The following is a 23,919-nucleotide window of genomic DNA, read 5'->3' as shown; positions in this document are numbered from 1 at the left end:
CCAGATAAATATGACTGTGGATGCTGCTTCCAAGATCCGTGCTGCCCAGTGGAAAGGGAAATGAGCTGCAAGTGCACACAGTTGACGCATCCCACTGCCGACTGCGAGGCTGGCAGTTTGAGTCCACCCACATTGAAAGGGATATTGAAAGAAAGACCTGGTGATCTACTTCTGAAAAATCACCATCGAAAACCCTGTGAAGCACAGTTCTACCCTGACACCCATGGGATTGGTAGTACTACTCAACCGGGTGCCTAGCAAGACACCATTCTTTGTGGGATTTTTCCTATTTTAATTACCATCCATTGCTTTTTATTTTTTTAATCATTTTACTGAGGGCTCGTACAACATTTATCACAATCCATACGTACATCCATTGTGTCAAGCACATTTGTACATTTCTTGCCATCATCATTCTCAAAATATTTCTTTCTGCTTGAGCCCTTGGTATCAGCTCCTCCTTTTTCCCCTCCCTCCTAACCCTTCTCCCTCATGAATCCTTGATAAATTTATAAATTATTATTATTTTGCCATGTCTTACACTGTCCAGCATCTTCCTTCACCCACATTTCTGTTGTCTGTCCCCCAGGGGGTGGTTATATGTAGATCCTTGTGATCAGTTCCTGCTTTCTACCCCTCCGTCCCTCCACCCTCCCTGTTTCGCCGCTCTCACCACTGGTCCTGAGAGGGTCATCTGTCCTGGATTGCCTCTGTTTCCAGTTCCTGTGTGTACCAGTATACATCCTTTGGTCTAGCTGGATTTGTAAGATAGAATTGGGATGATGATAGTGGGGAGGAGGAAGCATTGAAACTAGAGTAAAGTTGTATGTTTCATCATTGCTACACAGCACCTTGACTTGCTCATCTCCTCCCTGCGACCCTTCTGTGAGGGGATCGCCACTTGCCTACAGATGGGCTTTGGATTCCCACTCTGCACTGCCCCTCATTCACAGTGATAATAATATTTTTGTTCTTTGATGCCTGATACCTGAACCCATCAACATCTCATGATCACACAGGGTAGTGTGCTTCTTCCATGTGGGATTTATTGCTTCTCAGCTAAATGGCCTCTTTATTTTTAAGCCATTAAGACCCTAGGTGCTATATCTTTTTATAGCCAGGCACTACCAGCTTTCTTCACCACATTTGCTTAAGCACCTGTGTTGTCTTCAGCGATCGTGTTGGGAAGGTGAGCCTTATGGAATGCCAGTTTAATAGAACAAGTGTTCTTGCATTGAGGGAGTACTTGAGTAGAGGCCCAATGTCCATCTGCTACGTTAATACTATAAATATATGCACATAGTTCGATTATTTCCCCATTGTCATATATAAATATGTTTGCATATGTACATGCCTGTATTTAGACCTCTATAAATGTCCTTTGCCTTCTAGTTCTTTCCTCTATTTCCTTTTACTTTTATCTTGTCCCACTATCATGCTCAGCCTTCATTTGGGTTTCAGTAATTCCTCTCAGTTACATTACCCTTGAACAAGCCCTACCAGGCCTTTTACACCCTCCTCATCACTGATTTTGGATCACTTGTTATTCCATTGTCCCTGGGATTTATTAACACCACTTCCTTTCCCCCACCTCTCCCTCTACTATGTCCCCTGGAACCTTCGGTCCTGTTGTTTTCTCCTCCAGATTGTTTATCCAGACTCTTTTATCTAGACAGACCTGCAGAGATAATACTATGCACAAACCAAGACAGAGCAAAACAAAGCAACAAAAAAGAAAATAGTTCAAGGTCTATTGACATTTGGGAGTGTTTTCTGGTGGAGTCTGATGGAGTGCCACACCATGGCCCCAAAGTCTATTTTTGGTATTCCCTTGAGACGTTCTTGCTCTGCTCCCCTTGCTGTTCTGTTGCACGCCTTTAGTGTTTTGCCTCGGTGTGGTGGGGTCTGATCAGGCATAATTCCCTCACTGTGTATCCAGTGTTGTCCCCTATAGGGCTATGGGCCAGTGAGGGATGTCATGTCTCATAGTGGGGTTGACCATATGGCCCTCTCTAGCTATTGGCTGCTCTGAGCAGGGATATCATCTTCAAGTCTTGGTGGGCCAGGATGTGCTCCACTCTCTCTTCCTCCCCCCTCATTTGCTCCTGTGTGCTCTGATCAGACATGTCCCTCTCCCTGAGCTGTAGCTTCAGTGCTGCCCCTAAGGTAAATTCTTCAGGGGGCAGGGGTGGTTGTCCACATAGTTGGGATTGGGGCCTGTCTCTCAGACCCCTCTACTGGTTCCCTGCTTCATGCCAGTATGTTGCATTCACAACTTAGAGCACCGCTTTGTAGTCTGGTCCCTCTTTCCCTGAGAAGATATGAATAATACACTCCCCTTGTGGGAGTTAGTGCCCTGTTCCCCAACTACTCATTTGTTTTTGTTTTTTCTCTCTTTCCCCTTCCTTTTTAGTTGTCTACCATATGTATTCCTGGATTTGGTCTGGTCCCTGCCATACTCCCTGAACCTGAACCCAGGAATGTTTATATACAATAGTTTTTTCCCTAAGCCCGTTTTGCACTTTTTTTTTTTTAAGCTTTCCTCATCAGACTCATATAGTACTTCTCATTTTCTGCTTGGCTTACTTCGCTTAGTATAATTTCCTCCAATTCTTTCCAATGTGCTTCATGCATTCATCACTACTTTTTTTCTTATTTTTTTAATCATTTTATTGGGGGCTCATAGAATTCTTATCACAATATGTTCTTGATCCATTGTGTCAAGAACATATGTACATTTGTTGCCATCATCATCCTCAAAACATTTGCCTTCTATTTGAGCCCTTAATATCTGCTGCTTATTTTCCCCCTCCCTCCCCACTGTCCCCTACCTCATGAACCCTTCATCATTAATAAATTATGATTATTTTGTCATATACTACACTGTCCGATGTCTCCCACCGCCTTCTTCTCAACTGTCCCTCCCCCAGGGAGGACACTATATGTAGATTCTTGTAATCAGTTCCCCCTATCCACCCCACATTCTCTCCACCCTCCAGGCATCGCCACTCTCACCACTGGTCCTGAATGAGTCATCTGTCCTGGATTCCCTGTGTTTCCAGTTGCTATCTGTACCAATGTACATCCTCTGGTCTAGCCAGATTTGTAAGGTAGAATTGGGATCATGATAGTGGAGGAGAGGAAGTATTTAAGAACTAGAGGAAAGTTATATGTTTCATAGCTGCTACCCTGCACTCTGACTGGTTCATCTCTTCCCCACAACCCTTCACTAAGGGGTGTCCGATTGGCTACCAATGGGCTTTGAGTCTCCACTCTGCACTCACCCACATTTTCAATGATATGATCTTTTGTTCCTTGATGCTTGAAACATGATCCCTTCGACAGCTCGTGGTCACACAGGCTGGTGTGTTTCTTCCATGTGGGCTTTATTGCTTTTGAGCTAGATGGCCACTTGTTTATCTTAGAACCTTTAAGAACACAGACGCTATATCTTTTGATAGCTGGGCACCATCACTTTTCTTCACTACATTTGCTTACACACACGTTTGTCTTCATTGATCGTATCAGGGAGGTGGGCACCCATTGATATGATTTTTAGTTCTTTCATGTCTGATAACCAGTCCCTTCTGCACCTTGTGGTCAGACAGGCTGTGTGCTTCTTCCATGTTGGCTTTGATGCTTCTCAGCTAGATGGCCGCTTGTTTATCTTCAACGCTTTAAGATCCCAGACGCTTTGATAGCCACGTACCATCAGCCTTCTTCACCACATTTGCTTATGCACACATTTTTCTTCAGCAATCATGTCGGGAATGTATGCATCCTGGAATGCCAATTTAATAGAACAAAGTGTTCTTGCATTGAGTAAGTGGAGGCCTAATTGTTTTATTAGGAGTTCACACAACTCTTATCACAATTCATACATACATCAGTTGTGTAGAGCACATTTGTACATTCATTGCCCTCATCATTCTCAAAACATTTCCTCTCCACTTAAGCCCTTGGCATCAGGTCCTCATTTTGTCCCCTCCATCCCCGCTTCCCCCTCCCTCATGAACCCTGGATAATTTATAAATTATTATTTTGTCATATCTTGCCTTGTCCGACATCTCCCTTCACCCACTTTTCTGTTGTCCACCCCCTAGTAACAAGGTCAAATGCAGATCATTGAAATCGATTCCTCCCTTCCAACCTACTCTCCCTCTACGCTTCTAGTAGTGCCACTCTCACCACTGGACCTGAAGAGATCATCCACCCTGGATTCCCTATGTTTCTGGTTCCTATCTGCACCAGTGTACATCCTCTGGTCTAGCCAGACTTGCAAGGTAGAAATCAGATCATGATAGTGCAGGAGGATGAAGCATTTAGGAACTAGAGGAAAGTTGTATTTTTCATTGTTGCTACATCACACCTTGACTGGCTCGCCTCCTCCCCTACACCCCTCTGCAAGGGGATTCCGGTGACTGACAAATGGGTTTTGGATCTCCAGTCTGCACCCCGCCCCCCCACCTCATTCACTATGGTAAGATTTTTTGTTCTGATGATGCCTGATACCTGATCCCTTCAACACCTTGTGATCGCACAGGATGGTGTGGTTCTTCCATGTGGGCTTTGTTGCTTCTGAGCTAAGTGGCTGCTTGTTTGCCTTTAAGACACCAGACGCTATACCTTTTGATATCCGGGCACCATCAGCTTTCTTTGCCACATTTGCTTATGCACCCATTTGTCTTCAGCGATCATATCATGGAGGCAAGCACAAAATGTTATGATTTTTTGTTCTTTGATGCCTGATAACTGATCCCTTTGGCACCTTGTGATCACACAAGCTGGTGTGCGTCTTCCATGTGGGCTTTGTTGCTTCAGAGCTAGATGACCACTTGTTTATCTTCAATCCTTTAAGACCCCAGACATTATATCTTTTGATAGCCGGGCACCATCAGCTTTATTCACCACATTTGCTTATGCACCCGCTTTGTCTTCAGCAGTTGCGTTGAAAAGGTCAGCATCACAGAATGTCAATTTAATAGAAGAAAGTATTCTTGCATTAAGGGAGTACTTGAGTGGAGGCCCAATGTCCTTCTGCTACCTTAATACTAAACGTATAAATATATGCACATAGATCTATTTACCCATCCTCATATATAAATATATTTGCATATATACATGTCTTTATCTAAACCTCTATAAATGCCCTTTGTCTCCTAGCTCTTTCCTCTATTTCCCTTGACTTTCCTTCTGTCCCACTATCATGCTCAGTCCCGACCAGGGTTTCAGCAAATCCTCTTTGTTACATTACCCTTGATCATGCCCTACCAGGCCTCCCAGCCCCTCCTCACCACTGATTTAGATCACTTGTTCCCTTGTCCCTGGGTTTGTTAACACCACTACCTTTTCCCCCACCTCTCCTATGTCCCTCCTGAACTGTCGGTCCTGTTGTTTTATCCTCCAGATTGTTCATCCAGCCTATCTTATTTAGAAAGACCAGCGGAGATAATAACATGCACAAAAACAAGACATAAAAATACCAAGGAACAATATACAACCAACCAAGAACAATAAATCAATGACAAAAAAAAGCACAAGAAAGAAAAGTTTGTAGTTAGTTCAAGGATTGTGTGTTGGCCTTTAGGAGTGTTTTCCAGTTCAATCAATTGGGGTACCACACCCTAGCCCCAAAGTCCACCTTCATCATTCCCTGAGGACCTCGCCATTCCATTCTCTTGCTATTCTGTTGCACCCCCTTAGTGTTTTGCCTCGGTGTGGCGGGATCAGATCAGGCGTAGTTCCCACACTGTGTCTCCAGTGTTGTCCCCGGTAGAGCTATGGGTCAGTGAGGGGCGTCATGTCTCATAGTGGGGCTGGCCATGTGGTGCTCTCTGTGGACTGGCTGCTCTAATCGGGATAATCGTCCTCAAGACCTGGTGGGCCAGGATGTGCTCCACTTTCTCCTCCTCCCCCTTCATCATCACCCATGTGCTCCCATCAGATATGTCCCTCTCCTGGAGCTGCAGATTCAATGCCGTCTTTTGAAATAAGTTCTTCTGGTGGGAGGGCCAGGCGTCCTCTTAGTATTTGTCATCACTGCTTTTTAGAGATGTGTAGTACTCCATTGTATGTATATACCACTGTTTTTTAATCCAATCATTTGTTGGTGGAAATTTGGGTTGTTTCCAACTCCTTGCATTCGGATTTGTACCCTTGTGGAACTGCTGTTCAGGTCCTTTGCCCACCTCCTCGGTGGGCAATTAGTTTTTTTCTCTTTGGAAACTAGCAGATTATTGTAGATTTTAGTAATAAGGCCTTTGTCTGATGTGTCAGGCTAAAGATGTTTTCCCAGTCCGTGGGCTCTCTTATTACTCTCTTGGTGAATTATTTTGATGTACACAGATGTTTTATCTTCAGTGTATCCCACATGTCAATTTGTGACTCATGTGCATTTGTGTCCTTCCCTGTTTCTGCTATCCCATGTATTCCCAGTGCCAAAATTCTCAGATTGGTCCCAGTTCCCTTATTGATGGACCTAATAGTTTGGAGTTTTACCTCAAGGTCTGTGATTTACCTTGAGTTTATTCTTGTGCATGGAGTCAGATAAGGGTCATGCTTCATTTTTCTGCAGGTAGATATCCATTTTTTCCAACACCGCTTGTTAAAGAGGGTACCTGCTTTTGATATTTTGGGGGCTTTATCAAAAGTGAGTTGTCTGTATGCTGATGATTTTATTTCTGGGTTTTCAGTTCTTTTCCAGTAGTCTAAGTATCTGTCATTATACCAATACCTCCCAGTTTTGACCATGATGGCATTATAATATGTGCTAAAGTCAGGTAAAGCAAGCCCTCCCACTGTGTCCTTCTTAGGGAGTCTCTGCTAATTCTGGGCTTCTTCCCTCTCCATATGAATTTGGTAATCAGTTTTTCCATTTCTTTCAAGAAAGATGAGGGTAATTCTCTCAGGATTGCATTAAAGTTATATAGTGCCTAGGAGAGAACTGACATCTTTACTATATTGAGTCTTCTGATCGACAAAAATGGGATATTCTCCCATTTGTTGAATCACTCTTGGTTTCTTGTAATAGTGTTCCATAGTTTTCCTCATATAAATCTTTTGTTCTTTTAGTCTGCTATTTCCCTAGATATTTTAATTTGTGCTTGGCTATTGTGATGGGTACCACCTTTTTGACCTCCTCTTCTGTTATTTTAGCTGATATGTATAGCAGTCCAGTGGACTTCTGTTTGTTGATCTTGTATCCTGCCACTCTGCCCCTTTTGGATCTTTTGGGATTTTCCATTTATAAAATCATGTCATCTACATATAACGATAGTTTTACCTCTTCCTTCCCCAGACGAATACCTTTGATGTCTCTCCTTTGCCTTATGCTGTGAGCTAAAACCTCCAGTACGATGTTAAATAAGAGTGGGGACAAGGGGCATCCTTGTCTGGACCCTTTTTCTGTGGAATTGTGTTCCTCTTTTCTGCATTGACTACCATGTTGGCTGTTGGTTCTTCATATATAGCTTGTATTGTCTTGAGGAATTGTCCTTCCATTCCTATCTCCTGACGTGTCTTAAAAAGGAATTGGTGTTGGATGTTGTCGAATGCTTTTTCCACATCTATCAATATTATCATGTGGTTCTTAGAGTTTTTCATGTCAATGTGGCACATGATACTAATGGTCTTTCGTATGTTGAACTATCCCTGGTATGAATCTTGCTTGGTCATGGTGAATTACCATATATACTCGTGTATAAGCTGAATTTTTCAGCACAAAAAATGTGCTGAAAAACTGGGGTTTAACTTATACGAGGTGTAATATCTCACAGGTGATTGTCGTTCCTCCGCTGTTCATTCAAAGCCCCACTGATACTGCAGGGCTTTGAATGTTTGTTACTCACATCTAACCAATCAGAGCCATCCTATGACGTGGAAGGCTCCAATTTGCAGAAGCACCCATAGTGATTCACTTACGCTGGCAGCTGAACTGGTCAGGATGTGTCCGTGGCTGCGCTCCGTCTCTCCCCTCTGGTCTCTGTGTTAATTCACATCCTGCATTTCCCACCCTAGGTTTATACTCAAGTCATCAGTTTTTCTAGTTTCCCAGGTAAAAACTAGGTACCTAGGCTTATACTCAGGTCGGCTTATATTCAAGTATATACATTTTATATACATTTGTATTCTATTGGCAAGTATTTTGTTAACAATTTTTGCATCTGTGTTCATTAAGAATATTGGTCTGTAGTTCTCAATTCTTGTAGGATTCCTGCCCTGTTTGGGTATCATATTTATACTTGCTTCAAGAGGTTGCCGTCTTTTCTAGGTTCTGGAAAATTTTGTGTAGGATTGGTGTCATTTCTTCCCTAAATGCTTGGTAGAATTGTCCTGTGAAGCCATCTGGTCCAGGGAATTTGGGGTTGGTAATCCCTTGATATCCTTGTCTATTTCTTCTATTGCTATGGGTCTATTGACATTCTTGATGTTCCTCTGGGAAATTCGAGGGAGGGATTGTTTTTCAAAATTTGACCATGTCTTCCAAGTTGTTGAATTCATTGGAATACAGTCCTTCGTAATACTCTTTAATTATCATTTTGAATTCATTAGAGTCTGTTGTAATGTCCCCTCTTTCATCCCTCATTCTTGCTATTGAAATTTGTTCCCGTCTTTCTTTGGTTAGGTTTACCCACGATATGTTGATTCTGTTTATCTTTTCAAAGAACCAACTTTTAGCAGCATTAATTTTTTCCATAGTTTTCTTATTTTCCCTCTCCTAAATCTCAGCCCTGATTTTTATTATTTCTTTTCTTTTGCTATTAGCACGATTGTGCTGTTGACTCAGCCCTAGTTGCTGTAAATTTTGTGCCAGCATATCAATCATATGGCTTTCTTCCTTTCTCAGGTGTGCATGTATTGCTATGAAACTTCCTCTGATAACTGCCTTTGCTGTGTCCCATAAGTTTCGGTACGTCTTATTCTCATTCTCATTGGTTTCTAGAAATTTCCTAATTTCATCTATGATCTGAGCCAGTACACACTCCTTTTTCAGTAGAGAGTTATTCATCCTCCAATTGTTTGCCTTGTTTTATTCATCTTCCTTTTGCTGATTTCCAGCCTTATGGCACAGTGGTCAGTGAGAGAAGTCTATATGATATCAATGTGCTTAAATTTATGCAGATTTGACTTATGCCCCAGCATGTGGTCTATCTTCGAATATGTGCTATGTGGGCTTGAAAAGAATGTGAAATATTTTGTATTTTCATGAAAAGCTCTGTAAATATATATCAGGTCAAATTGACTAATTGTAGTGTTTAGATCTCTGGCCTCCTTGTTGAGTTTCTTTCCCTGTGATATTTCTTTCTCAGAGAGTGGTGTATTGAAGTCACCTACTATAATTGTTGAGGCTGTGACTTCCTTTTTCATATTTTGAAGCATTTGTTTGACGTATTCAGCAGGTCTGTCATTTGGGGAATATGTTCACAATGCTTAGTGGTTCTTTGCCTACTGTTCCCTTGAGCATTATATAGCGTTCCTCATCTCTTTTTATGGTTTGCACTTTGAGGTCAGTTTTATCCAAGATTACGATTGCAACCCTTGGTTTTTTTTTAATTGCTGTTTCTTTGGTATGTTTTTCTCCAGCATTTGATTCTCAGCCTAGTTTTGTTTGTAGTCTTGACATGTGTCTCCTGTTGGCAGCAGATTGATTAGTTGTATTTCTAAACTAGTCTAAACTAGTCTGCTAGCCTCAGTCTTTTAATGCCTGAGTTTAGTTCATAGAAATTCAGGGGTATTATTTCCATCCGTGGACTCTGTGATGTCATCTTACACCTTTTGTGTTGGGTGTTTCCCCACCTCCCTTTCTTTTTAATGTAGTGTGTGTGTGTGTGTGTGTGTGTGTGTGTTTCATTCTTGACTTCTTTTCACCCTTAATCCAATGCTATCTTGGGGGCTGTTTTCTCTTTGTTTCCCTCTGGGTGAGGTTGTTCTCTGTGGCAGTCTCTTACTTATGCTTGGTGAGTGCTGTTCTTCTGCCTATACTGGATCGACAAGGATCCAGGCTGGGTTTCTTCTAATGTATTCTTTGAGTTTTTCCTTCTCTAACAAGACAATTACTTCTTCATCTATCTTGATCAGTAATTTGGCTGTGTAGAGTATTCTTGGGTTTGCATTATTTTCCTTCAATTTTTGCAATGTTGCTCAACAACTCTCTCCTCTTCTTCATAGTGTTCTCTGATACCCTGTTTCCCCGAAAATAAGACAGTGTCTTATATTAATTTTTGCTCCCAAAGATGCACTAGGTCTTATTTTCAGGGGATATCTTATTTTTCCATGGAGAAGAATGTGGTACACGTTTATTGTTTATTGTTTTATTAAAAGAGACCTCGTACTACCTGTCTGCTCTGACTGCGCTGCAGCCAATAGTGAGCTGCGTGGTGGTGCCCACCACTATGATCCAGAGTCCAGAGTTACGGTAGCTTCGGGGGTGCTGATTTTTGGGGAGGTCTTATTTTTGGGAGATGCCTTATATTTCAGCCCGAGGCAAAACTGTAAGTAGGTCTTATTTTGGGGGGATGTCTGACTTTTGGGGAAACATGATAGGTCTGAGCATATTCTTATTTGGGAAACTATGTGATTGCTTGTTTTTCCCTAGCTCTTCTCATGATTTTCTCCTTTTCCTCAAAGTTGGATAGTAAGTATGATGTGCCTTGATTTCTTCTTGGGTTTCAATCTGACTGGTGTTCTTTCAGCTTCCTGAATGGTTGCCAGGTTTTCATTCATTAAGCTCGGGAAGTTTTCCTCCAAGAATTTCCTCTCTGTTGCAGTTGACTTCTTTGTGGTGTCTTCCTCTGGTAATCCAATAATTCTAATGTTGTTCCACTTCATAGCATCAGACCTAGCTTTTAGGTTGTCTTCAGCTTCACTAATGATCTTATTAGATTTTTGTTCGCATTTAAAGTCTCCTTGGCTGTCCTCTAGGTCACTGGTGCAATTATCTGCCTCCTCCAGTCGATTCTCGAGGTCTGCGTGTCTGCTACTAGTTTTTGTTATCTCTTCCCTGATCTCTTGTATTTCCCTTTGGTGTATGGACTTAATCTCCTCTTTCATTTCATCTTTTTTCTGTATTGTTTTTCTCATATCCTGTATTACTGCAAGAATTATTCTGAAAAATTCTTTATGTGGCAGATAAATATCTGCTTCTTCTATGCATGTCGTTCGGTTCAGGACATCTCTGCCATTGAAGTTTGTTTCTCATGTTTTTTTGTTGAGGTCATTGGGCCTGATTGCTGTTTGTTTTAGAGGAGCCAGGTGCCATTTTTCAGGGAGTCAAAGAGCACTGGCTCTCTCTGGGAGACTCGTAGGAAAGCTTCTTCGAACTGCTACAGCTAATTTCACTATGGAATTAGCCAACCACTTTATCCTCCTGTGGCTTCACTCTTTCCCTAGTCAACAAGTTGGATGGGCCTCTCCGGAGATGCTGGTTGGGTTGTTGTGGATCCACGAGGATGGTGCTTTACTGGGTGATCTCACAAGAATCCATGATGGTGTGGCCCATGACGGCTTGGGTTGCCACAGGTGGCATGCAAAGGTGCCCGCTGCAACAGGAGTGTCACAGAAATCTGGTTGGTTGCCTGCTTTGGTATAGAGCACCGTGAATGGTGGGCGGAATTTCCCTGATCAGGTAGATCACTGCATAGGTTAGGCAGAGGTTCCCACTGCTCCGTGGAAAGCTGGTGAGTGTTTGATAAGCTTTCTTAGTCTGTGAGGCACTACAGCAGGCGGGAGGAAGCTCCCTCAGTAACGTGGGACCACAGAGGATGGATAGGAGCTCCCCAAGGCACACAGGCAGGATTTCCCCCAAAGAAGGGGTGCCGAATTTCTCCAGCCATGTCTTAAGCACTACAGAGGACCGGCAGGTGGGCTTTTCCAGGGAAGAAGTTGGGCAGGATATCCCCTGTTGGAGTGTGGGTGGGCTTTCCCAGCTTCCGGTTATGCTGCAGAGGGAGGAGCTCGCCCAGCAGGGTTGAGTGCAGGCATTAATGCCCTAGGCTAAGGGTAGTGGTCAGGATGTTGGCAGTGCTGTGTGAGAGAAAGGGGAAGAGAAAAAGAGAAGGAAAAAAACAGCCCACTGAGACAGGGGGATAGGGGGGAATAGAGAGAAGAGAGGGAAACTGAAGCATCAATATAAATGAACCTGATCCTTGACCATGGGGCTGGAGGGGTTTAATCCCTGCCCTGAGATGGTGTCAAACTGTGGCTGTGTTGAGATAAAGCCCCTGTGTTGGCTACAAATGATCCTGGCTCCAGCCAAGACAGTGGCCGGGCCAAGGTAAGGTGACCAGATTTTAACATTGGTATAGCGGGACACCATTGATAAAACTCATATCCTGGTGAAATTGCCACATGGCAGCCGAAAACCGTACATACCCTCACTTGTTGTCCATTCTTTCCAAAAATTGGGACTTTTTAAAAACACCATAGACACGAGAAAAAATGTTTAAAAAGCGGTACGTCTGGCCACCTTAGGCTAAGGTCAAACCCTAGCTGGCCTCCATTGTGGTAAGCCAAAAGACCCTGCTCCTTAAAACCTATTGGATCTCTGCCTACTTATCTTTCTGATGCTCCTTCTGCGACCTGGCGGTGTGGAATTTCCCTCTTAGTGACTCTCCTGCACAGATTTCTGTGGAGTTCCTCTGCTATGTGTTACTCAGTCGCCATCTTCCTGGAAGTCTCTACCATCCATTTCTTAACAGATTTTTGTGAGAACTTTTTTTTCTCTCCCACTTAAAATTAATATACTTTTCCCCTCAAGAGACTGTAATTTACCTTTGTAAAAATACAGAAAAATGGCTTCAAAAATTCATGGAAAATTCCTTTACCTTTTAATCCTATTTCCATGAGTTATTTGTGGCTCACTCATACATGTTATTCCAGTTACTATGGCTCCATAAGAAATTATCGCCAACACTTAATGGCCTAAAATAGCAATTAAATATGCTCATAGATTTTATATTTTGTGGGAAGGAACTCAGACATAGCATAACAAACATGTTTCTTCTCTGCCCTATGATGCCAGGGCCTCAGCTACACACCTTACTGGCTAGACCAGAAATGTCTGAAAGCTCGCTTACCATGTGGCTGCCTGATGGGCCAGTTTGGGCTTCTTCACAGTTCAATGTCTAGTGTCCCTCCAGAGTACGTTTCCTAAAGGAGAAACCAGGTAGAATCATACTCCTATAGTCCCTGGGAGCACTGCTGCCGTATTCATTAGGTCTGAAGAGTCCCAAGTCCCCCATCCCCAGGTGCACAAAAGGGAAAGTGACCACACACCTCACATTCCTTCACGAAGGGATCTAGGGTCCCTGAGTAAACCGCATGGAGTGCATAGCTGACCTCTGGCTACATCAAGGAGAAGAATCCTACGTAGCTCCATCAATCAAGGCCGATTGCCACAAAATAGAGATCAGGCATGCCTCCACCCTCCATCATTCTTTACCCTTTTCTGATAGTAACTGTTTCTTCCACAGCATTCTACTTTTGTGCTGTGTTCTATAATCCATTGCTCTGGTCGCACAGAGCTCACAGGCAATACTCACAATTAAGGGAGCTTTTTAGAGAACTTAATGGGTTACTACAAGCCAAGATCAGAAAACACTAAGGATACAGTCATTGGTCCACAGTATCATCTCGCCTCAATCAAGTCTTTCTCTAGTCCTTAGTCTCTGTGTTGCTCTTCAATTCTGTCTCGTGTCTCCTTGCCTCAGCCTCTGACTTTGCCTTGTTCTTTCAGTCTGTCCAGTAATTTCTGTTTCACAGCCTCTGGTTCCTCTTGTCTTTAGACAGAGATCTCATTTGTTCTCCACTGGTAGTTCTTTATCCCTTAAGTTCATGGGATTCCTCTCTGTTCCTGTTCTAAAATAACACATCCCTATGGCCAGGGAAGTGGTAACGAAAATGAACCAGTCCATTCTGTTTTGTGTTAGACATGCCCTATTTGCAAAGTCCCACCTAATCATCAATGGGAATCACAAAGACCTAGACAGAAGAGCCATGCCAAGAGACTTCACACCACGATAGTCCCACAGACAGGCGCTTCTTGCCTTCTTACCCTTAAATCTACAAGTGAGAGCTGTGTCTTGGGAGATTCGCCTCTAAACCCTGGCAACCAAGTGTGCTTTTTACAGTGCATTTCCTCAACTCCTGTGCAGACAGACCACTGCAGCCAGGTGCAGATTCAGGGCAGCCTCCCAGCATTGCCTGTCTGTCCTGCAGCCCCCACTCTATGTGCCTCATTGGGCCTCAGCCATCCATGTGGCCCTTCTGCTCTGCTGGGTGGCATTTTGTTTTAAGATGATGGCAACGCCTTGACAGTCAAAGCTGCAGAACCCTCTGGAGAAAGGACACCAGTGAGTTGCTTTTCTTGCCCACACCCCATCACTGTGGTGGACTTGCACACATTCCTGTTGAGTCAGGTGTTGGTGATCTGCATTTCTCCTCCACATTCACTTCACTTTAAAAAAAAATTTAGACCCTGCTATGATTCTAGTGATAGAAGGCGATGTAGGATTTAAGAAAGCTGAATTATCCCTGTCATGTTTAACTCACTGCATAGTTGGAAACTTATAGTTTGAATGTTACATGTTTGCTGTCAGGAATTGAATTTCCTTTCCACTGGGCATCCTGCAGACCCTGCGGTGCTGAATTGCTCCTTGGGCCTTGCTGTGTAGCATGGGGATTGCAGGGCCATCTCTACTCTGCTTATAGGACCTGCAGGACCGCAATGATGAGTTGCAGGCTGCGCTGGAAGGCCTACAGACATGGATGCACAAGACACAGAGTAGCCCATCTAGTTTCCGGCCAGATGGATGCCTGCCCCCAGCAGATTGCTCCGAAGGTAGAGGATCTTCTTGGGGAAAGGGTGGAGTCCTTGTTCCAGCAAACTGGGCTATCTCTCAGACCTACCCGTAGTTTGTGTCATGGGCCACTTCCAAGCATCATAGGGTATATTGAGGCACAAACACCTGCCCCAGACACACTGGCACCACCCGGCTGAGTTCCTTGTAGCTGGGAATTTATGGAAGGGGATGGGGGCTTTATCAACTGTAATGAAATGGCAGCAGTTATGTGATCTCACAATGACCTCATCAGAGGCATGTCCATCACTCGTAGATGTTCCAAAGCCACCTCCAGAGTTGTGATTAAGATGAAGGGACTTGGTGGTGAGGTTTCAGCATAGGCTAGAGACAGAGAGAGTGAGGGTATGTGACAGTAAATAAAGGAGCTATATTTCCTTTGCCCAGGTCACAGACCAGTCTCTATACAGATTGTCCTCTGAGCTGTAAGCTGGTTGATGTGAAAACTCTTTTAATAAAAGAGATAAATTATATCTAAAACATATTAATGACTCCCTGATGTTCAGAGAGAGCTTGAGATTTGTCCCCTTGAGTGTCAGAATTCGTCAGAATAGACCTGTGCCAGCGGCGCCTGCGCAGGACACAGGTCAAGCAATGGAAGCCAATGGGTGCCTGTGTGCATAGGCATGCATATCTGCTTAAAAGTAGATATCTCTGGCTTCAGGATCCTCTTAGTGCTGAGGTTTATGACAAATTCCACCTACAGTGTAGACTGTGTTTGATTAATCTCAGCTCCTTCAAAAGACAAGAACAAGGAGGTAACACAGCTGCCCTAGAATTTTGTCATAGTCCTGTGTAGCCAGGGGTTGGTTCTTGGATCAGTGCCCCCAACTGTGCATCAGCAGACACCGTGGCAAGTCTCTCAGCCCTGCTGCCAAAGCTCTGATACACAGTGGTTTTGTGTGCTAAGTTTTGGCCACTCCCTCACCCCAGGGAGATCTGTGGACACTGACAGGCCACTCCCTCACCCCAGGGAGATCTGTGGACACTGACCTGTGTATCTTTGGCAGTTGAGCATTTTGCATCCTCCTCCCTCCCAGTTTTGTAGTGCTCTAAAGCTATTTATTTAATAAAATGTAAATGAATTATAGCTAAAAGAGCCAACCTGGGAACCTTAAGTTTTCTCTGAATGTGGGTACAGCGTCTTTGGACCCCAACATAACCTGCTCACCTGCAAATGGCAGATTGGTGTCTTGAAATCCTGTGAGTCAACAGCCAAAGGCCATTAGACTCATTTGGGAAATGTGGGATGGAGCCTGACACAGCCAGCTGCACCACATCCAGAGATGCCAAGGGTGCTGTGACATCCATTTAAGGCATCCTACGTATTCTTCCACACAACAGACAGGTCAGCCATCCCCAGGGAAATGGACACTGTGTCCCCTCAACTACACAGAATTTATGGCCCTCAGCACGAACCACTGACCCAAAACCTGGGAGACAAGGCCCTGAAGTCTTGGGTCTGCTCGAGACTGGGGACTGGGGCACCAGATCACAGACCTAGGCTTCATGCCATCGCTAATGAAACCTAGCAGTTTCACAATGTGGCCTTTTTATGTACTGTCCTTCCATCCCTCTGATGGAAACCATTTTAGAAGCAGCACCAAGGCTCAGTTGACCCTTCCGATGTTTGTCTGCTGCTGAGAGAATAGTAAGAAGCTGGGTTGCAGTAAGCCTAGTGATGTGGACTGTCCAGCCTCACGGACCTCCTGTCAGCCCAGGTGACTGCGCAAGTTGACAGTTCTCAGTTTCCAAGGCAAAGTAATTCTTTCCAGAGGTTCTCATTCAGGTTTTTGTCTTGTCCCTTATGTCAAAGTTTGTCACCATTTTCAGGGTGACAATGAGAGTAGAGGATGACTTTGCCACGTCCCATCCTTGACACTGCAAAATGAAGACTGAGTCATGGCATAAATGCAATTCTGAGTCTCAGACCAGCTCTCTTCCAAGTCCTAGCAACACACGTAGTTCAAAGATGTGCCTTGTGTGCCTGGTGTGCGGAGTGGTGATTCAGGTCGGAAAGCGAGTCCTTGCAGTGCTCTCAAGCACCATTCCTCATTCCACACGTATGGAATTTGCCTGACTGCTTTATTTATTATTATTATTGTATTTTAAAATCATTTTGTTGGGAGATCTTACAAGTATAACATTCCATAGTTAAATCACATCAAACAGTGTTGTACAGTTGCTACCACAATCGGTTTCAAAACATTTTCTTTTTCTTGAACTCCTTGATATCTGCTCCCCATTTATTCCCTCCTTTGCCCACCATACCCCGCCCCAGGAAACCTTACTTTATTTTTTTCCATATCTTGCACATCCAATATATCCACTCACATACAATTCTGTTGTTCGATCCCATTGAGTGGGGTTATTCAGTCATCAGTGCTCTCAGCTCCCTGTTATCTCCTCCCCCCTTCCCGTACCCTCAGGGAACGGTTACTCCATTTATTGTTTCTGAAGGGTTATCTATCTTAGATTTCATGTATCAAATGATATTAAATATACGATGAACCTACATCAAATCTGATATGATTAAAGAGGCAAAACAAATAAAAACCATAATCATAAGGGGAGGGAATATTAAGGAACTAGAGGATAATTATGTAGTTCATCAGTGCTATACCACACCCTGGATTTATCATCCCTTCCTGTGTCCCTTCTGAGCGTGACTGTCCAATTACCAGAGGGGCTGTGATTTCTGGGTCTCTACTACATCCATGCCCCTTCACATCAATTTGGTTGCTTATCTTTTGAACTTCTGATACCATTTCTCCTCAACACCTCATGATCACACAGGCTGGTGTGCTTCCTTGTGGGCTGTTTCTTACCTGCTAGTTGGGCACTTATTTAACTGCAAAGCATCTAAGACCCCATATGCTATTAATAACCAGGCACCATCAGCTTTTTTCAACCACATTTGCTTATGCACCCATTTTGGCTTCAGCAATCATCTGACCAGTTTATCGAGCAACACACAGACTTACTGCCATCAAGTTGATGCCAACTCATAATGACCCTATAGGACATGGGAGACCTGCCCCTGTGGGTTTCTGAGACTGTAACTCTTGATGGTGGTTTCAAACTGCTGACATTTCAGATCACAGTCCAATGCATAAACACCATGCCACCAGAGCTCCTACATATCCTGAAACCCAGCATTATTTGTGTGATATAATAATGTGGAGGAGGAGGAGGCCAATTTGAAGTCTTTAGCTAATAAACAGGCCATGAGGTGTGTCTGGCCACCTTCACACACAGTGAGGCTCATTCCCAGGCATCACACTGCCCAGAGGCATGTGTCACCAGGTCACCCCACTTCTTCCATCTCCCCACCTCCTCTATGATCCTGGCATCACCAGGGAATAAACTTGAAGTGAAGTACAAGGGGGCCTTACATTCATGGACAATTCCATTATCTTTTTCTTCCGTGTTCTGGAGGTTCTTTGAAGTCCCTTCACACGATATCACTGCCACTTTGTAGGAACTTGAAGGGTGTGATGGGCTGCAGGAGCCTCCTGAGCAATCTGTTCTGGTGAAAGTGTGAAATGGTTCTAAATGAGTGTTTCCTAACGTGGGCAATGCTGCCCCCTGGGGGGCACTGGAATAATCCGTGGGAGCTGCCAAAGCAAATAACCTACACCCTATCCTGGATTAGGGATGGGCTATTGTATAAAAGTTAATTGCCAGAGGGTTGCTGGGTAACTATTTTTCTGAAAATTGGACAGCTGACCAAATAAGTCTGAGATCCTTTATTCTACATGGATACAACATAGCAGATCACCAGTGATGCGTGCTGTTGTACGCCAGTGCGGCAGGACTCCACCATCACTGCCTTTCCCTTGAAAAAGCACATGTAGAATCTGTGCTTTGTTGTCCCTTGGGAATAGGAAAGCTGTAAGAAACCTGTAATATCCTCACTGAGCTAAGCTGAGATTTCCTCTTCTTCGCAGGCTTTTTCACATGCGTTACAGCTCCTACTCCAGTGAGCCTCGAAACGGAACTCATGATGGAGCAGGTGAAAGAACGTTACCAAGACGTCAAGAGCCAGCTGGAGACGAAGGTAGGTGTGAGGGGTGCCCGAGGGGGAGCCTGGGGCTTCCTTTTGTGCACAGAGAGCCGTGCTTAGTGCTGACCCTTCTCCAGGCAGCTGCCTTGGATTTCTCTGGTTGGTGAGCGGGGGCACTAAGAAGACAGTTTGAGGGAAATACAAGCAGAAATGACTGTCAGTGCCTGGCCCAAAGTCGCTGGGGGCTGGCATGCTGAGTGCAGCCCTGCCAACTGCTGTGCGGGAATTCACAAAACCTACCTCATTCTTAGCATAACTTATCCTTGGCTTTGCCTCTCTTGGGATGCTGCATAGTTTCTCAGCCAGGATTACCCTGGCTCACAAGGTCTTCTCAGATGAAGTTAGCTCCTGCCTCTCCTTAGATGGTGACTAAGAGAATGTCCGCACACAGTTGCCATGTGCCGCGTTCTTTCTACTTTCAGGACTCAGAGAGCCAGCCACCCTGTTTCCACCGGGACCTCTGAGCTCCTGGGTGCAAGTTACTTACCTAAACGGAGCTTGCCAGCCAACGGCCAGACAATATCTTCTCCCACGGGAGGTTATCCAACTGGTCCAGACAAGGCTGTGCCTACATCTTGAGCACTGAGTCTTGGGGATGTCACCGCTGCCTTTTCATCCCTGACTTCTGCAGGCCTCAGCTCCTTGGCATGCCCGACAACCTTGCTGTTTCCATGTCATATTGTCAGGGGCTAATGTTTCTCTTTCCCGGTAAACTACAAGCAGGAAATTGAACTAATGAAGAAAAACTTTGAGAAGGAGAAAAGGGAAATGGAGCTTATGTTCAAAAGTGAAGTCAGCATGCTAGAGAGCCAGAGAGCAGACCTGGAGGCGCTCCATGCACAGTCTCAGGATGCCCTTTGCAGCCTGCAGGGGCAGCTGTGGGAGATAAGGAGTGGGGGCCCACATTGCCCCAAGGAGTTGGCCACCTTAGCTCAGTGGCCAGACGAGAAGCTACGCCTGAGACACCAGCACGGACTACCACAAATCAGGTCTGCTGCCCTGTTTTCTTCTGGGTCCTCCTTCAGTCTGAAGTTCTTCCCAAAAACCCACATTAGATATTTAATTCAGGAAATGACTCAACTGCAGTGCATGCTAAGTGGGTAGTTTTTCTCTGGCCACAGAGAGGAAGGTAGGAAAAAATAGGGCTTTGTATGAGTTGTTTTAACTTAAATTAGAAATATATATATTAAAACTTAAGTTATGAAGTAATTTAGTTTGTAGACTACTTTTAACACATTCATATTTATTTTCTGCCTCAGACTTCTCTGTAGCAAAGGAACAAAGTAGCAAAGCATCTTCCTTATTTAATGTCATGTTCTAATTTTCCAGTGCACACGGTAGCATGTGGGCAAATGGAGAAAAAGGCTAAAAGCTCCTTTGCAATAGGGAGGCCAGTTATCTGCGAAGGTAGCTTTTCAAAGCTGTCCTAAGCGAAAGGAGCCCTGCTGGGGTTTGGGTTAGCATCAGGCTGCTAACTACAAGATTGGTGATTCCAACCTCCCAACTGCTTTGTGAGAGAAAAACAGACTTGCTCCTCCAAGAAGAGGGACCATCTGAGAGCCTCGGCAGCAGTTTGCTCCATCCTGCAGAGCATAGGAGTTAGAATCGGTTTCATGGCAGCGAGTTGCTGTGTCATCACAAAGAAAAGCAATGAAAGATTTCTTTGGAAAACTGAGCGTATCAAGTAGGTTTCACTTAGTGGAATGATAACTGGTTGCTGCCAGCGCATGCCTATTTATCATGACCTCACTCTCCCACAGAGAATCTTGGCCCTCGCCAACTTGGACACCAAGCGGGCTAGAGCCCTGCTGACCAGACCTGCAAAGCCTCCTTGGGAAGCATTCTTAGCTGGGAACATGGCTCGGGTTAGAAGTGGCACTATGATGACCACAGTGGACCAAGCCATCTCCCGTGTCCTGTGACCTGGGGAGGTTGATGATCCCAGAGCCAGTCTGCCTTTCTGTCATGGTGCAAGGAAATTGAGGCAGCTTGAGTATGGGCAGTAAAGAAAATCCTGGACTACTGAATTGTACCCTCTTCTGTACCCTGCCTTTCTGTTCCCCAAAAGATGACCACACAGTGGCCTCAGACCTGGGCGTTGCAATAACACATACTGCCCGCTAGGATGATCCAGAGCTTCCTCCTGAGAATTTTGCTTCATAGTATCTGAACCTGTGAACTGTCTGGTAAAGGGCGGGCTACTGTCCAGAACACCTTATAGACCATTGCCACTATTCCCAAGCCCTCTCAGGCTCTAAGAAGCAGCAAAGGGACATGTCTGGTCCCAGGAGTTTCCTTAACTGGCTGGAAGGCTGCTCCCACCCCCATTCCCACCCCATGTCATGATTGTGAGTCGAGCCATATTGCATGACTCTGATGAGCTGAGTTACTCTTGTTCTCCCAGGCTGACTGCTCTCAGCTGGGCCTCATTCCACCTCAGTGTTATTTTCCTGGGGCTTCTAAAGGCCTCTTTCCTAGATGTTTAAAATACTTTTTAGAGTAATTTCGACTAAAGGTACTTTTTTTTTCACTAAACTTTAGGCCAGTACTGCCCAATACAGCTTTCTGTAGTGATAGACATATCTTGTGTTTGCCTGCCCATTACAGGAGCCACTGGCCACATGGGGTCACTGAAAGTGACTGATGTGACCAAGAATCTGAGCTTTGATTTTATTCCATTTTAATCCGTCTAAATGTAAATTTAGTCCCATTTGACAAGTCGTGTCTGCTGCATTATCAACTAGATCCTGTGCATGCACTCTCTGAGCGCAGCTGGCACGAGTAGCGAGGAGTTGTGCACTTAGAACGTGCGCTTGGGCAGGCCTTTCTAACCCTGTGATACATGTGGCATTCGTGTTTCTGAGCCAGGTCCATGTGAAAGTTTCTGTAGAAAGGGGGCAAAGGCTGAACTGAGCCAGAAACTCCTGTGGATGGAAGCAGCGCACTTGTTACAGCAATGGGACTGTAAAAAGAAAAAGATGCTTCAGAGGCAACTGCAGCTAGTGACAGACATGGGAGCCCAGCTGGACTTGGACAAGGGATAGAGAAGAGAGGCAGAAGGAGATGCTAGCCCAGTGCAAGAAGCAGCAACGCAAGTTGGGTGGGGGGTGGAGGGTGGAGGGTGGCAGGGAGGGCTGATGAGTAAAGAGCAAGCTAAAATTTGCAAAGTGTTTGCACTTGAAAAGTTAGAAACCACATATAGGAAGCAATTAAAAGGGCTTTCCCTGGAGGCAGAGGGGCTGAAAGCCTTCTTGAAGGAGGGAAAGGCAACTGCCTCCAGGCCTGCTGAGGTCCACAGAAGTCAGAAAGGAGACGGGACCAGCAGGGTCAGAACGTGGAGAGGCTGAGTTCCTGCGTATGCCAGGGAGGCATCTCACTGCAGATCCTTTCCAGAGCCCGGTCCCGAGAGCAGCCTCACAGCCCAGAGGACCCTCTGCATAGCTCACTATCAGGGCCATCCCATCTTGGTGAATGATATAGAGGTGGCTCCTGCTCCTTTAGAGACATGGGTGATCTATGCTATCCCCTAGAGGGGCAAGGCCCATGTTCCTGGAGAAACCCGTACCTTTGGCTAGCAGCCTTGCTGGTCAGAAGCAAAGATCATCTGAGCAGCAGGAGTCCAAAGCCACAAAGCAGCCCTTACTGGACATGGCTGGACACAAGCTGCCCCTCTAGGAGCCTCTGTGTCTTGGAAGGTGAGCATGGGGTAGGGACCACTAGGACAGGACAGCAGAAATTAGAAGATGCTGTACCGATAACAGAAGGTAGAAACTGTGCTGGAGAGAGAAAAGAATGACATGAAAACCAGGCTCCTACAGCTGGAAGATAAGCTTCTGGCTAGGGAGAAAGAAGCAGACTCGAGAGAGAATAACAGGTTTGCCCTCTATCCATTCTTAAACAAGTGGAACTGAGTCATCTCAGTCCCTGATGACTTGATTGCATAACCCCCTTTCCTCCTAGCAGGCTGGTAGACTCGGCACCAGGAGAATACCACGTAGCCCAGGTGTGCCCAAGCTTACAAGCCCAGTCTGGCCTGTACTCGGGCCGTGGTGTTGCTAGGTGCTGTGTGAATGCGAAAAGAGAAATTTTCCATACAGAAACCCCCAGAACTTCACCAAGAGGACTGCTGTGGCTTAGACTCAGGTTTTCACTATCTCTGTCGGCAGGAAATCTGTGCTTGTCTCACGGGGCCCACGAAAGACTGCCCTGAACCCCATTTCATTCCTTTGGGGTCTCTGAAGGTCTCTGCCTGCCAGCTCCAAGCACCTTCCTTTAGTCCCACTGTGTGTATTTATTGAAAGTGTCCTTGGCGCAGATCTACTGCTTCGTGAATTCTGTGAGAGCCCCAAGAACTGACTGGGACACTCGGATGTTGGCCGCAGAAGCCAATGCCTTCTAGAGAAAGCTGAGCTGAGAGGGAGTTCTTAATTCCACCAGCTGGGCAGGCTGCTTGAAAGGCCACAGGTGGAACTGGCCTTCTCGCTTGAGGACTTTGGCTGGCAAATGCTCTATCTCAAAAGCCTGGGATATAGGAAGGCCTTTCCCAATATTTTCCATAGATGGACCCATGTCCCTGAGTGGCTTAAAACAACACAGATTTAATATCTTACAGTTCTAGACGCTACAGGTCAGAAATAGGTTAAAATTTAGCTAATTTCTTGACAGCTTAGTTGCATGTTAGCTAGAACTGAGAGCTAAATTGTACTCTAATTGAGGTGTCATCAGGGTTGTGCCCCTTCCAAGGGGTTCTAAGGAGAACCCATGTACTTACTTTTTCCACCTTCTAGAAGCCACTCACATTTCTTGACTCGTGGCCTCTTCCACTTTTCAAAGCGTCCAATGGCTGGCTGAATCTAAGGCTGTGCCTCTTCTGCCTCTTTCATTTAAAAGGACCCTAGTCTGTACAATAGGCCCACTAGAATAGTCCAGAATAATCTCATTCTCTCACAGTCAGCTGATCAGCAGACTTAATTTCATCTTCAACTGTAATTCCCCTTA

At 45.0% G+C, this 23,919-nt stretch overlaps 1 pseudogene; it reads left to right on the top strand.

The window, feature by feature from the left end:
• LOC142436755 (ninein-like protein) overlaps positions 1 to 23,919 on the top strand; it is a 105,484-nt pseudogene that overhangs the window by 67,692 nt on the left and 13,873 nt on the right.

This window comes from Tenrec ecaudatus, unplaced genomic scaffold, assembly GCF_050624435.1.
Source record: "Tenrec ecaudatus isolate mTenEca1 unplaced genomic scaffold, mTenEca1.hap1 Scaffold_602, whole genome shotgun sequence".
In the NCBI taxonomy this organism is placed as follows: domain Eukaryota; kingdom Metazoa; phylum Chordata; class Mammalia; order Afrosoricida; family Tenrecidae; genus Tenrec; species Tenrec ecaudatus.
The sequence above is the reverse complement of the archived record's forward strand: the minus strand, read 5'-3'. Positions and strand labels throughout refer to the sequence as shown.